General features: G+C 38.7%; 1 non-coding gene across 1 annotated transcript; it reads right to left on the bottom strand.

The window, feature by feature from the left end:
* Nucleotides 1–3,489: 3,489 nt before the first annotated feature.
* LOC112798453 (small nucleolar RNA R71) lies at nt 3,490–3,597 on the bottom strand. Its single transcript, XR_003200064.1, has one exon. It is a non-coding gene; the product is annotated as a small nucleolar RNA R71 (small nucleolar RNA).
* Between the last annotated feature and the right edge of the window lie 14,838 nt (nt 3,598–18,435).

Genomic DNA, 18,435 nt, shown 5'->3' with positions numbered 1-18,435 from the left:
GCGTGAGCTTGATGAGCGGATAATTTATACGCTTTTTGCATTGTTTTTAGTATGTTTTTAGTATGTTTTAGTTAGTTTTTATTATATTTTTATTAGTTTTTAGTTAAAATTCACTTTTCTGGACTTTACTATGAGTTTGTGTGTTTTTCTATGATTTCAGGTATTTTTTGGCTGAAATTGAGGGACCTGAGCAAAAATCTGATTCAGAGGCTGAAAAGGACTGCAGATGCTGTTGGATTCTGACCTCTCTGCACTCGAAGTGGATTTTCTGGAGCTACAGAAGCTCAATTGGCGTGCTCTCAACTGCGTTGGAAAGTAGACATCCTGGGCTTTCCAACAATGTATAATAGTTCATACTTTGCCCGAGATTTGATGGCCCAAACAGGTATTCCAAGTCAGCTCAAGAATTCTGGTGTAAAACGCTGGAACTGGCACAAGAATGGGAGTTAAACGCCAAAACTGGCACAAAAGCTAGCGTTTAACTCCAAGAAGAGTCTCTACATGAAAATGCTTCAATGCTCAGCCCAAGCACACACCAAGTGGGCCCAGAAGTGGATTTTTATGTCATTTACTCATCTCTGTAAACCCTAGCTACTAGTTCTCTATAAGTAGGACCTTTTGCTATTGTATTTACATCTTTTGATCACTTGAGATCTCTATATCATCTTTGGACGTCTAGTTCTTAGATTATTGGGGGCAGGCCTCTCGGCCATGCCTAGACCTTGTTCTTATGTATTTTCAACGGTGGAGTTTCTACACACCATAGATTAAGGTGTGGAGCTCTACTGTACCTCGAGTATTAATCCAATTACTATTGTTCTTCTATTCAATTCAGCCTATTCTTGTTCTAAGATATTCATTCGCACCCAAGAACATGATGAATGTGATGATTATGTGACGCTCATCATCATTCTCACTTATGAACGCGTGCCTGACAACCACTTCCGTTCTACAAGCAAACAAGGCTTGAATGTTTATCTCTTAGATCCCTTAATCGGAATCTTCATGGTATAAGCTAGAATTGATGGCGGCATTCAAGAGAATCCGGAAGGTCTAAACCTTGTCTGTGGTATTCTGAGTAGGATTCAAGGATTGAATGACTGTGACGAGCTTCAAACTCACGATTGTAGGGCGTTAGTGACAGACACAAAAGAATCACTGGATTCTATTCCGACATGATCGAGAATCGACAGCTGAATAGCCGTGCTGTGACAGAGCGCGTTGAACATTTTCACTGAGAGGACGGGACTGTAGCCATTGACAACGGTGATGCCTAGCATACAACTTGCCATGGAAAGGAGTAAGAAGGATTGGATGAAGACAGTAGGAAAGCAGAGAGACGGAAGGGACAAAGCATCTCCATACACTTATCTGAAATTCTCACCAAAGAATTGCATAAGTATCTCTATCTTTATTTTATGAAGTTTTTGGCGCCGTTGCCGGGGATTGTTCGAGTTTGGACAACTGACGGTTCATCTTGTTGCTTAGATTAGGTATTTTTCTTCAGAATTTTTAAGAATGAATTCTAGAGTTTTAAGGTGATGTTCTTATCATCACAAAAGCTGATTGATTCTCATCAATTTAGCTCTTGAATGTAATGTCCTGCTGAAGCTTGGCTAGCCATGTCTAATCTTTTTAGACTGCAGCTTTAGCCTAACATTGCATGATTCCTGGAATTCTTATTAAAAATTTTGAATCTCTTTATTTTATTTTCCATATAATTTTCAAAAAATCACAAAAAAAAAATTATCAAATCTTAAAATCAAAAATATTTTTATGTTTCTTGTTTGAGTCTAGTGTCTAATTTTAAGTTTGGTGTCAATTGTATGTCTTTATTCCTCTAAATTTCGAAAATTACATGCATTGTGTTCTTCATTGATCTTCAAGTTGTTCTTGATGATTTCCTTGATCTGATCTTTAAATTCTCTTGTCTTGAGTGTTTTGTTGTTTCTCATATGCATTCTCAAATTGTTAGTGTCAGTAGTATATAAACTTCTAAGTTTGGTGTCTTGCATGCATTGTTTATTTGATCTTAGCTGCATTTTGATTGTTCAAAAAAAATCCAAAAATTTTTAAATTGTGTCTTTTCAAGTCAATAATACAGAGAATTAAAGATTCAGAACATACAGCAGAGGAATTACACAGAAAAAGCTGGGCGTTCAAAACGCCCAGTGAGGAAGGAAAACTGGCATTTAAACGCCAGCCAGGGTACCTAGCTGGGCGTTTAACGCCCAAAAGGGTAGCATTTTGGGTGTTAAACGCCCAGAATGGTACCATTCTGGGCGTTTAACGCCAGGATGGCACAAGAGGGAAGATTTTGTTTTTAATTCAATTTTTTTTCAAGTTTTCATAATTTTTCAAAATCAAATCTTTTTCAAATCATATCTTTTCAATCATATATTTTCAAAATCAATTTCTTTCCATTTTTCAAAAATACTTGCTAACAATTAATGATTTGATTCAACATTTCAAGTATGTTGCCTTTTCTGTTGAGAAAGGTTTAATGTATGAATCATATCTTTTAAATTTCTTGTTAGCCAAGTCATTAATTTTAAAAATCAAATCTTTTTAAATTGTTTTTCAATCATATCTTTTTAATCACATCTTTTTCAAAATAGTTTTCAATCATATCTTTTTGATTTCTAATTTCAAAATCTTTTTCAAAAATCACATTATTTCTTTCCCAACTCTAATTTTCGAAAATCATTCATCAAATTTTCAAAATTTCTTTTAATTATTTCAAAATCTTTTTAATTTATTCTTCCCCTCTTCTCACATCCTTCTACTTATGGACTAACACTCCTCAGTGCACAATTCAAACTCTATCCCTCTTGATAAGTTCGAATTCTTCTACCCCCTCCTTTTATTCTTCTTTTCCTCTGACATCTCAAGGAATCTCTAGACTGTGACATAGAGGATTCCATATTTTCTTGTTCTCTTCTCTTTCATATGAGCAGGAACAAAGACAAAAGCATTCTTGTTGAGGCTGACCCTGAACCTGAAAGGACCTTGAAGCGAAAGCTAAGAGAAGCTAAAGCACAACTCTCTGTAGAGGACCTAACAGAATTCTTCAAAAAAGAAGACATGGCAACCGAAAACAACAACAATGCCAACAATGAAAGGAAGGTGATGGGTGACTTTACTGCACCTACTCCCGACTTCTATGGGAGAAGCATCTCTATCCCTGCCATTGGAGCAAACAACTTTGAGCTTAAGCCTCAATTAGTTTCTCTAATGCAACAGAAGTGCAAGTTCCATGGACTTCCACTGGAAGATCCTTATCAGTTTTTAGCTGAGTTCTTGCAAATCTGTGACACTGTCAAGACCAATGGGGTTGACCCTGAGGTCTACAGACTTATGCTATTCCCTTTTGCTGTAAGAGACAGAGCTAGGATATGGTTGGATTCACAACCTAAAGAAAGCCTGAACTCTTGGGAAAAGCTAGTCAACGCCTTCTTGGCAAAGTTCTTTCCACCTCAAAAATTGAGTAAGCTTAGAGTGGAAGTCCAAACCTTCAGACAGAAGGAAGGTGAATCCCTCTATGAAGCTTGGGAAAGATACAAACAATTGATCAGAAAGTGTCCTTCTGACATGCTTTTTGAATGGAGCATCATAGGTATCTTCTATGATGGTCTGTCTGAACTGTCCAAGATGTCATTGGACAACTCTGCTGGAGGATCTCTTCATCTAAAGAAGACGCCTGCAGAAGCTCAAGAACTCATTGAAATAGTTGCAAATAACCAATTCATGTACACTTCTGAAAGGAATCCTGTGAACAATGGGACGAATCAAAAGAAAGGAGTTCTTAAGATTGATACTTTGAATGCCATATTGGCTCAGAACAAAATATTGACTCAGCAAGTCAATATGATTTCTCAAAGTCTGTCTGGAATGCAAGCTGCACCAGGCAGTACTAAGGACGCTTCATCTGAAGAAGAAGCTTATGATCCTGAGAACCCATCAATGGAAGAGGTGAATTACATGGGAGAACCCTATGGAAACACCTATAATCCTTCATGGAGAAATCATCCAAATCTCTCATGGAAGGATCAACAGAGACCTCAACAAGGTTTCAACAACAATAATGGTGGAAGAAACAGGTTTAGCAATGGCAAGCCTTTTCCATCATCTTCTCAGCAACAGACAGAGAATTCTAAGCAGAGCCACTCTGACTTAGCAACCATGGTCTCTGATCTAATCAAAACCACTCAAAGTTTCATGACTGAAACAAGGTCCTCCATTAGAAACTTGGAGACACAAGTGGGTCAGCTGAGTAAGAAAGTTACTGAACTCCCTCCTAGTACTCTTCCATGCAATACGGAAGAGAATCCAAAAGGAGAGTGTAAGGCCATCAACATGACCGAACTTGGAGAGGAGAAAGAGGCAGTGAGCGCCACTGAGGAAGACCTCAATGGACGTCCACTGGTCTCCAATGAGTTCCCTAAGGAGGAACCATGGGAATCTGAGGCTCACACTGAGACCATAGAGATTCCATTGGATTTACTTCTGCCATTCATGAGCTCTGATGAGTATTCTTCCTCTGAAGAGGATGAAGATGTCACTGAAGAGCAAGTTGCTAAGTACCTTGGAGAAATCATGAAGCTAAATGACAAGTTATTTGGTAATGAGACTTGGGAGGATGAACCCCCTTTGCTCACCAAAGAACTGGCTGACTTGTCCAGGCATAAACTACCTCAAAAGAGACAGGACCCTGGGAAGTTCTCAATACCTTGTACAGTAGGCACCATGACCTTCAAGAAGGCTCTGTGTGACCTAGGGTCAAGCATAAACCTTATGCCTCTCTCTGTAATGGAGAAGCTAGGGATCTTTGAGGTACAAGCTGCAAGAATCTCACTAGAGATGGCAGACAATTCAAGAAAACAAGCTTATAGACTTGTAGAGGATGTTCTGGTAAAAGTTGAAAACCATTACATCCCTGCTGATTTCATAGTCCTAGAGACTGGGAAGTGCATGGATGAATCTATCATCCTTGGCAGACCCTTCCTAGCCACAGCAAAGGCTGTGATTGATGTTGACAGAGGAGAAGAATCCCTTGTGTTTAAGGCCCAAGGATATCCCTCTGTAACCATGGAGAGGAAGCATGAAGAGCTTCTCTCAAAACAGAGTCAAACAGAGCCCCCACAGTCAAACTCTAAGTTTGGTGTTGGGAGGCCACAACCAACTTCTAAGTTTGGTGTTGAACCCCCACATTCAAACTCTAAGTTTGGTGTTGGGAGGTTCCAACATTGCTCTGAACATCTGTGAGGCTCCATGAGAGCCCACTGTCAAGCTACTGACATTAAAGAAGCGCTTGTTGGAAGGCAACCCAATGTTATATTTATCTATTTCCCTTTGTTATTTTATCTTTTCTATAGGTTGATGATTATGGGAAGTCACAAAATCAATTGAAAAAAGCAAAAACAGAATGAAAAATAGAAAGAAAAACAGCACACCCTAGAGGAAAACCTTGCTGGCGTTTAAACACTAGTAAGGGCAGCAAATGGGTGTTTAACGCCCAGTCTGGCACCATTCTGGGCGTTTAACGCCAGAAAGGGGCACCAGACTGGCGTTTAACGCCAGAAATGGGCACCAGCCCAGCGTTTAACTCCAGGATTGGCAAAAAGAGCAATTTTGCTCGCCACTTGGTGCAGGGATGAATTATCCTTGACACCTCAGGATCTGTGGACCCCACAGGATCTCCACCTACCCCACCTCTCTCTCTCTTCTTCTTCTCCATTTACCAATCACCTCAACACCTCTTCCCCAAAAACCCCTCACCTATCAAATCCTACCATTCTCTTCACCACTCACATCCATCCTTCATAAAACCCCACCTATCCTACCATTCAAATTCAAACCACTTTCCCTCCTAAACCCACCCATACATGACCGAACCCTACCCCTCTCTCCACCCCTATATAAACCCATCTTCACCACCTCATTTTCACACAACCTAAACACTACTTCTCCCCCTTGGCCGAACCATAAAGCCACCTCCATCTCCTCTATTTCTTCTTTTTCTACTCTCTTCTTTCTTCTTTTGCTCGAGGACGAGCAAACCTTCTAAGTTTGGTGTGGTAAAAGTATTGCTTTTTGTTTTTCCATAACCATTTATGGCATCTAAGGCTGGAGAAACCTCTAGAAAGAGGAAAGGGAAGGCAAAAGCTTCCACCTCCGAGTCATGGGAGATGGAGAGATTCATCTCAAGGGTGCATCAAGACCACTTCTATGAAGTTGTGGCCATGAAGAAGGTGATCCCCGAGGTCCCTTTCAAACTCAAAAAGAGTGAATATCCGGAGATCCGACATGAGATCCAAAGAAGAGGTTGGGAAGTTCTTACCAACCCCATTCAACAAGTCGGAATCTTAATGGTTCAAGAGTTCTATGCCAATGCATGGATCACCAAGAACCATGATTAAAGTGTGAACCCGGACCCAAAGAATTGGCTTACAATGGTTCGGGGGAAATGCTTGGATTTTAGTCCGAAAAATGTAAGGTTGGCATTCAACTTGCCCATAATGGAAGGAGATAAACACCCTTACACTAGAAGGGTCAACTTTGATCAAAGGTTGGACCAAGTCCTCATAGACATTTGTGAAGAGGGCGCTCAATGGAAGAGAGATTCAAGAGGGAAGCCGGTTCAACTGAGAAGGCATGACCTCAAGCCCGTGGCTAGAGGATGGTTGGAGTTTATCCAACGCTCAATCATTCCCACTAGCAACCGGTCCGAAGTTACTATAGACCGGGCTATCATGATTCATAGCATCATGATTGGAGAGGAAGTAGAAGTTCATGAGGTTATATCCCAAGAACTTTATAAGGTGGTGGACAAGTCCTCTACCTTGGCAAGGTTAGCTTTCCCTCATCTTATTTGTCACCTCTGTTATTCAGTTTGAATTGACATAGAGGGAGACATCCTCATTGATGAAGACAAGCCCATTACTAAGAAGAGGATGGAGCAAAAAAGAGATCCCACTCACCATGAAATCCCTGAGATACCTCAAGGGATGCACTTTCCTCCACAAAACTATTGGGAGCAAATCAACACCTACCTAGGAGAATTGAGTTCCAACATGGGACAACTAAGGGTGGAGCACCAAGAACATTCCATTCTCCTCCATGAAATTAGAGAAGATCAAAGAGTCATGAGAAAGGAGCAACAAAGGCAAGGAAGAGACATTGAGGAGCTCAAGCACTCCATAAGATCTTCAAGAGGAAGAACAAGCCGCCATCACTAAGGTGGACCCGTTCTTTAACTTCCTTGTTCTTTATTTTCCTGTTTTTCGAATTTTCATGCTTATGTTTATCTATGTTTGTGTCTTATGTTCATTAGTGTCTTAGTGTCTATGCCTTAAAGTTATGAATGTCCTATGAATCCATCACCTTTCTTAAATGAAAATTGTTCTTAATTGAAAAGGAGAAGAATTGCATGAATTTTGAATTTTATAGCAGATTAATTATTTTGATGTGGAGGCAATACTTTGACTTCTGAATGTATGCTTGAACAGTGCATATGTCTTTTGAATTTGTTGTTCATGAATGTTGGCTCTTGAAAGAATGATGAAAAAGGAGACATGTTACTGAGGATCTGAAAAATCATAAAAATGATTCTTGAAGCAAGAAAAAACATTGAATTCAAAAAAAAAAACAAAAAAAGGGGAAAAGAAAAAGAAAAAAAATAAAGTTGTGATCCAAGGCAAAAAGAGTGTGCTTAAGAACCCTGGACACCTCTAATTGGGGACTCTAGAAAAGCTGAGTCACAATCTGAAAAGGTTCACCCAGTTATGTGTCTGTGGCATGTATGTATCCGGTGGTAATACTGGAAGACAGAGTGCTTTGGGCCACAGCCAAGACTCACAAAGTAGCTATGTTCAAGAATCATCATACTTAACTAGGAGAATCAATAACACTATCTGGATTATGAGTTCCTATAGAAGCCCATCATTCTGAATTTCAAAGGATAAAGTGAGATGCCAAAACTGTTCAGAGGCAAAAAGCTAAAAGCCCCGCTCATCTAATTAATACTGATCTTCATAGATGTTTTTGGAATTCATTGCATATTCTCTTCTTTTTATCTTATTTGATCTTCAGTTGCTTGAGGACAAGCAACAATTTAAGTTTGGTGTTGTGATGAGCGGATAATTATACGATTTTTTGGCATTGTTTTTAGTATGTTTTTAGTATGTTTTAGTTAGTTTTTATTATATTTTTATTAGTTTTTAGTTAAAAATCACTTTTCTGGACTTTACTATGAGTTTGTGTGTTTTTATACGATTTCAGGTATTTTCTGGCTAAAATTGAGGGACCTGAGCAAAAATCTGATTCAGAGGCTGAAAAGGACTGCAGATGCTATTGGGTTCTGACCTCCCTGCACTCGAAGTGGATTTTCTGGAGCTACAGAAGCCCAATTGGTGCACTCTCAACTGCTTTGGAAAGTAGACATCCTGGGCTTTCCAGCAATGTATAAATAGTCCATACTTTGCCCAAGATTTGATGGCCCAAACAGGCGTTCCAAGTCAGCTCAAGAATTCTAGCGTAAAACGCCGGAACTGGCACAAGAATGGGAGTTAAACGCCCAAACTGGCACAAAAGCTGGCGTTTAACTCCAAGAAGAGTCTCTACACGAAAATGCTTCAATGCTCAGCCCAAGCACACACCAATTGGGCCCGGAAGTAGATTTTTATGTCATTTACTCATCTCTGTAAACCCTAGCTACTAGTTCTCTATAAGTAGGACCTTTTGCTATTGTATTTACATCTTTTGATCACTTGAGATCTCTATATCATCTTTGGACGTCTAGTTCTTAGATTATTGGGGGCTGGCCTCTCGGCCATGCCTAGACCTTGTTCTTATGTATTTTCAACGGTGGAATTTCTACACACCATAGATTAAGGTATGGAGCTCTGCTGTACCTCAAGTATTAATGCAATTTCTATTATTCTTCTATTCAATTCAGCCTATTCTTATTCTAAGATATTCATTCGCACCCAAGAACATGATGAATGTGATGATTATGTGACGCTCATCATCATTCTCACTTATGAACGCGTGCCTGACAACCACTTCCGTTCTACAAGCAAACAAGGCTTGAATGTTTATCTCTTAGATCCCTTAATTGGAATCTTCGTGGTATAAGCTAGAATTGATGGCGGCATTCAAGAGAATCCGGAAGGTCAAAACCTTGTCTGTGGTATTCTGAGTAGGATTCAAGGATTGAATGACTGTGACGAGCTTCAAACTCACGATTGTGGGGCGTTAGTGACAGACGCAAAAGAATCACTGGATTCTATTCCGACATGATCGAGAACTGACAGCTAAATAGTCGTGCTGTGACAGAGCGCGTTGAACATTTTCACTGAGAGGACGGGACTGTAGCCATTAATAACGGTGATGCCCAGCATACAGCTTGCCATGGAAAGGAGTAAGAAGGATTGGATGAAGACAGTAGGAAAGCAGAGAGACGGAAGGGACAAAGCATCTCCATACGCTTATCTGAAATTCTCACCAATGAATTGCAGAAGTATCTCTATCTTTATTTTATGCTTTATTCATAAATCATCCATAACCATTTGAATCTGCCTGACTGAGATTTACAAGATGACCATAGCTTGCTTCACACCAACAATCTCCGTGGGATCGACCCTTACTCGCGTAAGGTTTATTACTTGGACGACCCAGTGCACTTGCTGGTTAGTTGTGCGAAGTTGTGATAAAGAGTTGAGATTGCAATTGAGCGTACCATGTTGATGGAGCCATTGATGATCACAATTTCGTGCACCATAGCTACAGGAGCTGAAGCGCCAGAAGCTCTCCCTTGAGGGACCAGACACCCCACAGATTGAAGGAGCATCCATCTCTCAAAATAAAGGTTGTTGAGTCCTAATCTTAAATCTGTGATAACTTTTATTATTAGAAATCTATTTTAAGAATTACATAAGTATTAGTAATTAGGGTCTTTATTTTTATTTTCTATTTTTATTATCTCCAAGTAAGCTATAATTTGTTCCTCTCATCATTACTAAACATGAATAAAATAGTAGATTTTCTTTAGAGTAAAGAGGAAATTATTTCATGTTTTCAATAAGAAAAATTCTAATTATTTTTATGTGGTGGTAACACTTTTTGTTTTTTGAATGAATGCATAAACAGTGCATATTTTTTATAGTGAAGTTTATGAATGTTAAAATTTTTGGCTCTTGAAAGAATGATGAACAAAGGAAAATGTTATTGATAATCTGAAAAATCATGAAATTGATTCTTGAAGCAAGAAAAAGCAATGAAAAAATGGCGAAAAAGAGAAAGAAGGAAAAAGAAGAAGCAAGCAGAAAAAGCCAATAGCCCTTTAAACCAAAAGACAAGGGTAAAAAGGAGCCAAGGCTTTGAGCATTAATGGATAGGACGGCCCAAACGAATAAAATCCTGGCCTAAGCGGCTAAATCAAGTTGTCCCTAACCATGTGCTTGTGGCATGAAGATCCAAGTGAAAAGCTTGAGACTGAGTGGTTAAAGTCGTGATCCAAAGCAAAAAGAGTGCGCTTAAAAACTCTGGACACCTCTAATTGGGGACTTTAGCAAAGCTGAGTCACAATCTGGAACGGTTCACCCAGTCATGTGTCTGTGGCATTTATGTATCCGATGGTAATACTGGAAAATAAAGTGCTTAGGGTCACGGCCAAGACTCATAAAGTAGCAGTGTTCAAGAATCTACATACTGAACTAGGAGAATCAATGACACTATCTAAAATTCTGAGTTCCTATGGATGCCAATCATTCTGAGCTTCAAAGGATAAATTGAGATGCCAAAACTGTTCAGGAGCAAAAAGCTACTAGCCCCGCTCATCTAATTAGAATCTAAGCTTCACTTAAAACTCTGAGATGTATTACCTAATGCTCTTCTGTTTATCCTATTTTATTTATCTAGTTGCTTGAGAATAAGCAACAGTTTAAGTGATTCAATGTCTGATGGAGAGACAGATGGTAGGTTGAGAGAGGTAGAATTGGTGGATTCAATATCAGCAGTAGCAGTAGAATTAGGTATATTTGGAGAGTTGTTATGAATCTTGTGATGAGGTTGATACTTGTTCTGATCTGAATGTGGTGGTCTAGTATGACAGGTAGTAATCAAGTGACCCGAGAGCTTACAATAATGGTAGAACAGTTTCAGGCAATTGGGGCCAATGTGACCTTTCTGTTTGGATTTACGACATTCAATAGAGGGACAGTCAAAGAAGGGGTTCCCAGGACAGTTATAGTTTCGACAAAATTCGCCCTTTCTATCAGAGGTAGCAAAGATAGTTTCACTCTTAGATCGAGTCAATCCCAAGTGTGTTTCTTCAAACTTAAGACGAGGAAGAGCCTCTTCAAGACTAGGCAAGGGATTTTGATGAAGAAGAAAAGCCCTAACCAGGTCAGAGTCATCAGTAAGCTCCATAAGAAACTGTGTGAGACATGTCCAATTCCGATAATCCTCATATGCCTTAGCATCAGTAGAATCTTTAAGAACAGGCTCACAAGAGGTCAATTGATTCCAAATAATTTCCATATGTGCAAGAAATTCAAAAATTGATTGGCCACATTCTTGCTTAAGTCTATGAAGCTCCTTTAGTAGTTGATACTGATGAGAGAGATCAAAACTAGTGTAACGCTTTGCCAAATGATCCCATACCTCTTTAGCAGTTTCAAAATGCCCAAACTGTAAATGAATGCCGGGAGTAGAAGTGTTGAAGAATCAAGTGATAATTTGGTAGTTTTTACTATCCCAATCTTCTAGTGTCTCTGCAAATTCCTTCTCAACATCCTCCTTAGAATTGGAGGTTGATGAATAGATATTTTATACGCTTTTTGGGAGTATTTTCATATAGTTTTTAGTAGGATCTAGCTATTTTTTAATATATTTTTTTAGTTTTATGCCAAAATTACATTTCTGGACTTTACTATAAGTTTGTGTGTTTTTCTATGATTTCAGGTATTTTCTGGCTGAAATTGAAGGACCTGAGCAAAAATTTGATTCAGAGCCTGAAAAAGGATTGCAGATGTTGTTGGATTCTGACCTCCCTGCACTCAAAATGGATTTTCTAGAGCTACAGAAGCCCAATTGGCACTCTCTCAATTGCGTTGGAAAGTAGACATCTTGGGCTTTCCAGAAATATATAATAGTCCATACTTTATTTGAGTTGTGATGACACAAACTGGCGTTTAACGCCGACTTTCCACCTTACTCTGGCGTTAAATGCTAGAAACAGGATACAAGTTGGAGTTAAACGCCCAAACTGGCACAAAAGCTAGAGTGAAGTGCCAGGAATAGCCTCTACATGTGAAAGCTTCATTGCTCAGCCCAAACACATACCAAGTGGGTCCCAGAAGTGGATTTCTGCACTATCTATCTTAGCTTAATCATTTTCTGTAAACCTAGGTTACGAGTTGAGTATAAAAACTACTTTTAGAGATTCCTTCAGTATCTCATGACATTCTACATATGAACTTGTATTTCCTACAGCATGAGTCTCTAAACCCCATGGTTGTGGGTGAGGAGCTCTGCTGTGTCTCGATGGATTAATACAATTACTTCTGTTTTCTATTCAATCGCGCTTGATTCTATTCTAAGATATTCACTCGCACTTAAATATGATGAATGTGATGATCTGTGACACTCATCACCATTCTCAACCTATGAACACGTGCCTGACAACCACTTTCATTCTACCTAAGATTGAGTGTTTATCTCTTGGGTTCATGGTTCACGAGTTTGACTGCCTCTCCTAATAACAGAGCGTTCAATCCGTGAATCCAGAGTCTTCGTGGTATAAGCTAGAATCAATTAGCAGTATTCCTAAGATTCAGAAAGTCTAAACCTTGTCTGTAGTATTCTGAGTAAGATCTGGGATGGGATGATTGTGAAGAGCTTCAAACTCACGAATGTTGGGCGTAGTGACAGACGCAAAAGGATCACTGGGTCCTATTCCAACACAAGTGAGAACCGATAGATGATTAGCCATGGACCATTTTCACTAAGAGGACGGATGGTAGCCATTGACAACGGTGATCCACCAACATACAGCTTGCCATGGAAGAAGCCTTGCGTCCGTGAAGAAGAAGATAGTAGGAAAGTAGAGATTCAGAAGACAGAGCATCTCTAAAACTCCAACCCATTCTCCATTACTGCATAACAAGTATTTATTTCATGTTCTTTTATTTTTCGCAATTAAAACTAAGAACCCTTATTGATATCCTGACTAAGAGTTACAAGATAACCATAGCTTGCTTCAAGCCGACAATCTCTGTGGGATCGACCTTTACTCACGTAAGGTTTTACTTGGACAATCCAGTGCACTTGCTGGTTAGTTGTGTGGAATTGCAAAAGTGTGAGTGTGATTTCGTGCACCAGAGGTCCCATCTTTAGATTTGTCAGTCACAGTTGGCATAACATGATAAACAATATCACCAGTTGCATATCGCCATAATTTTCTCCCTTTAAGAAATCTTCACATAATTTCAACCCAATGAGCATAGTTGGAGCCATTAAGGATAACAAGAATAGGCTAAAAAATCCGATTTCTCCATAATAATAGAAACAAAGGCAAAAAAGAGAAGAAACTACAAATTCGAAGTAGAAAATGATAAAACGGAGGGAAGAATAGGAAAGAGATAACCAAAAAATTTTAGGGAAGGTCCCACTGCCTGCCACGCTAGATGCCACATTAGCTGCCACATCAGCAAGAAAGGACATGTCGCACCGCGTGACAGGAGGAGGAGAACATGTTAGTGCTGACGTGGTGAGGAGGTTCCATGCGAGTCGAGTCAGGGCAAGTTGAGCATGGGATCCTGGAGTGTCTGGCGTGACACATGGCGAGATACGGAGCCGTTGATTTGGGGTGCTGATCTGACGGCGCTGGAGGCATCTGGAGGGAGGAGAACGTCAGACGGACAGGGAACTTCTGGTGGTGCATAGTGGCGCGTCCGGTGGAGTCCGGTGGCAATTCTGGAGGCGTTGAAATCGTGACAATGAGACGAAGACGATGATAGCAGCAATGACAAACCAAGGCATCGGGAAAGGATTGAAAATAAGGACAAAAAAACTACCGGAGGGATAAAACACAAGGGCTAGAAACCAATTGTCATTGAAAAAAAATAACATATGCTCTTGATACCATGTTAGGAACAAGAGAGTAATATGAAAAAAGTATTTTGTGTATTATTCAGTTTGGGAAAAAGTACAATGTACCAACGGTATATATAGGTGCTAGAAGAATCAAAATTGCATGCAATCCTACAATTAATATATAAATATGCTATATAAATATAAATGATACTAAAATTGAGATGTCAATTTTTAATAAATTTTTTTCTCTAAAATAAAAATATTATATTTTAATATAATAATGATATTTATTATTATTTATCAATTCTTTTTATTTTTATTTCTCGCATTTATTAAAAATTTCTTTTCAATTATTATTATTATTTAATTTATTTATTTTAGGAATTAATTGTTAAAATTTATAGGCAATATACGACAAAAATTATTAAAAGATGATGGGTCAATCTCTTTATCAAAGAATAAATTTTAATTAAATTTTAATTAATAATTTTATTTTCCAATTATATAATCCCAATTCAATCTTGGGCGAGAAAATATATATATGATATCAAATTAGGATGGCAAATTTTTTTTTTTTTTTTTACAAAAAATAATATAATAGATATAGTGCCCCAATAAATTTACTTCACAAATATAGTTGTTTATGTAACACCCTAATTTTTAGCACCTCATTATCGTACTAAAAGTCCAAGCGCTACTTACCTCTAAACTTTTTTATTATATACTATCTTTATTTAATATTGAGCCTTCACGAATACGAACTGAAACTTTAATCAAGAAAATAAAAAGTCTTTACTTTAAACTTCTTAATCACAAAAGTATATAAATTCACATAGTATTAAATACGTAGCTTGGATATCGATGTTATGCTGACAATGGTCCTTTACAAGTTCGATGAAAAAACATTTCTTATGCTGGACAGAGGAACCGAGGAGAAAGGACGACCGAAAGCAATGATTGAGAAGCTTTTGCACAATTGTTTGGAACATCTTGTTGGAAAGAAATAGGAGAATCTTTTAGAATAAAAGCAAAGGTGTCGAAGAAATAATCAACATGACTGTGATGAGCTCCAACGAATGGAAAGGTGTGGATTTCATTGGTTGTTGATGGCTATGCCGGAGATGACGTTGAACTTTTGTGTTGTTATGTTACTCTCGCTAAACTTGCTTGTTAGGTTTGGTGGTTCTGTTTGCTCCACTGTATTGTGTTGAGCTCTTGCTTTTCAAAAAAAAGGGGTAAGAACTGGGAAGTTCTTAGTAGGGTTGGGGTGAATAGTTAGGTTCATTATCCAAATTTAAAACTCATATTTTTCTTATATAAAATTTTGCACAAAACAGCACTCCATACATTTCACCGCTTACTAAGAAACCATTTTAACCAAAACTTATTGCTGATCCTACCAATCACGGCCTCCGGCCCGACTCAAATTAACTCAGCCTCTGCCCAAATTAAATCAACATCAAAACTTAATCACAAAACAGAATCAATCACAAGCACAAACAATACAAGATAAACACAATCAGAGAGTAATTACAGTAAGTACAACAAATAACAATTAGACAGAAATCATTAGATAGGTACACCAAAATACTTAAGCATAACCAGACAAAGCAAACAAACGCAATATGATGCATGTCTGTTGGTCAACGAAATTGTGATTCCCTTTTTTCTTGTAATTGGATTTATAAAAGATGTATACTCTGAGGGCATTGTTTATTTTCTTCACAATCTCGTTCAACTAACCAGCAAGTGTACTGGGTCGTCCAAGTAATAACCTTACGTGAGTAAGGGTCGAATCCACAGAGATTGTTGGTATGAAGCAAGCTATAGTCACCTTGCAAATCTCAGTTAGGCAGATTAAAATAGTTTATGGGTTTTCAAATAATTAATAATAAAAAGAAGAAATAATAAAAGGGATAGAAATACTTATGCAGATTCATTAGTAGAGGTATCTTTTAAGTATATACAGCTGCTGCATGGCTCAAGGACGCCTGCTCTCCTACTCCTTCTACTCAATCTTTCTTACTCCTTTCCATGGCAAGCTTTGTATAGGGGTTCACCATCAACTGTGGCTACTTTCATTCCTCACGGGGAAATAACCTGTGCGGCTGTCACTCGCACAGCTAACCAGTCTGGAGGCATCACCCATGGCTGATGGCTACATCCCATCCTCGCAGTGAAAACTATGCTAACGCACTCTGTCACAGTACGGCTAATCACCGGTTGGTTCCCGCTCCTACTGGAATAGAATCCCTCTTTTGCGTCTGTCACCAACGCCCAGCAGGTTAAAGTTTGAAGCACGTCACGGTCATTCATGATCGGAATCCTACTCGGAACACCACGGACAAGGTTGGACTTTCCGGACTCCCAGGATCCTACTCGGAACACCACAGACAAGGTTGGACTTTCCGGATCCAGATGAATGCCGCCAACTATCTAACTTATACCACGAAGATTCTGTTGGGGAATCTAAGAGATACGCATTCAAGCTCTGTTGCATGTAGAACGGACATGGTTGTCAATCACGCGCATTCATAAGTGAGAATGATAATGAGGGTAATCTGACTCATCACATTCATCATGTTCTTGGGTACGAATGAATATCTTGGAATAAGAATAAGAGAGATTTGAATAAAAGAAGATAGAATTTCATTAATACTTGAGGTACAGCAGAGCTCCACACCCTTAATCTATGGTGTGCAGAAACTCCACCGTTGAAAATACATAAGCAAAGAGTTCAGGCATGGCCGAATGGCCAGCCCTCTCTAACGTGATCAATGATCCCCTAAGATGAAGAATAAAACAAAACTGAGATCAAAGATGTCTAATACAATAGATAAATGTCCTATATATACTAGACTAGCTACTAGGGTTTACATGAGTAAGTAATTGATGCATAAATCCACTTCCGGGGCCCACTTGGTGTATGTTTGGGCTGAGCTTTATCATTCCACGAGCTAAGGCATTTCTTGGCGTTAAACTTTGAGTTATGACGTGTTTTGGGCGTTTAACTCCGGACCATGACGTTTTTCTGGCGTTTAACTCCAGACAGCAGCGTGTACTTGGCGTTTAACGCCAAGTTACGTCGTCATTCTTCGAATAAAGTATGGACTATTATATATTGCTGGAAAGCTCTGGATGTCTACTTTCTAACGCCGTTGAGAGCGCGCCAATTGGAGTTCTGTAGCTCCAGAAAATCCATTTCGAGTGCAGGGAGGTCAGATTCCAACAGCATCAGCAGTCCTTTTGTCAGCCTTCTTCAGAGTTTTGCTCAAATCCCTCAATTTCAGTCAGAATTTACCTGAAATCACAGAAAAACACACAAACTCATAGTAAAGTCCAGAAATGTGAATTTAGCATAAAAACTAATGAAAACATCCCTAAAAGTAGCTTAAACTTACTAAAAACTATATAAAAACAATGCCAAAAAGCGTATAAATTATCCGCTCATCACAACACCAAACTTAAATTGTTGCTTGTCCCCAAGCAACTGAAAATCAAATAGGATAAAAAGAAGAGAATATACTATAAAGTCCAAAATATCAATGAATATTAATTTAATTACATGAGCGGGACTTGTAGCTTTTTGTTTCTGAACAGTTTTGGCATCTCACTTTTTCCTTTGTAGTTTAGAGTGATTGGCTTCTCTAGGAACTTAGAATTTCGGATAGTGTTATTGACTCTCCTAGTTAAGCATGTTGATTCTTGAACACAGCTACTTATGAGTCTTGGCTGTGGCCCTAAGCACTTTGTCTTCCAGTATTACCACCGGATACACAAATGCCACAGACACATAACTGGGTGAACCTTTTCAGATTGTGACTCAGCTTTGCTAAAGTCCCCAGTTAGTGGTGTCCAGAGCTCTTAAGCACACTCTTTTGGATCACGACTTTAACCACTCAGTCTCAAGCTTTTCACTTGGACCTTCATGACACAAGCACATGGTTAGGGACAGCTTGATTGGGCCGCTTAGGCCTGGATTTAACTTCCTTGGGCCCTCCTATCCATTGATGCTCAAAGCCTTGGATCCTTGCTACCCTTGCCTTTTGGTTTTAAGGGCTATTGGCTTTTTCTTTTTCTTTCTAATTTTTTTTTCGCCCTTTTTTTTTACTGCTTTTTCTTGCTTCAAGAATCAATTCATGAATTTTTCAGTTCATCAATAACATTTCTCTTTGTTCATCATTCTTTCAAGAGCCAACAATTTTAACACTCATAAACAACAAGATAAAAAATATGCACTGTTCAAGCATTCATTCAGAAAACAAAAGTTATTGCCACCACATCAATATAATTAAATTAAATTCACTAATAATTTCGAAAATTATGTACTTCTTGTTC

Source organism: Arachis hypogaea, chromosome 4, assembly GCF_003086295.3.
Source record: "Arachis hypogaea cultivar Tifrunner chromosome 4, arahy.Tifrunner.gnm2.J5K5, whole genome shotgun sequence".
NCBI classification, from domain to species: Eukaryota; Viridiplantae; Streptophyta; class Magnoliopsida; order Fabales; family Fabaceae; genus Arachis; species Arachis hypogaea.
The sequence above is the reverse complement of the archived record's forward strand: the minus strand, read 5'-3'. Positions and strand labels throughout refer to the sequence as shown.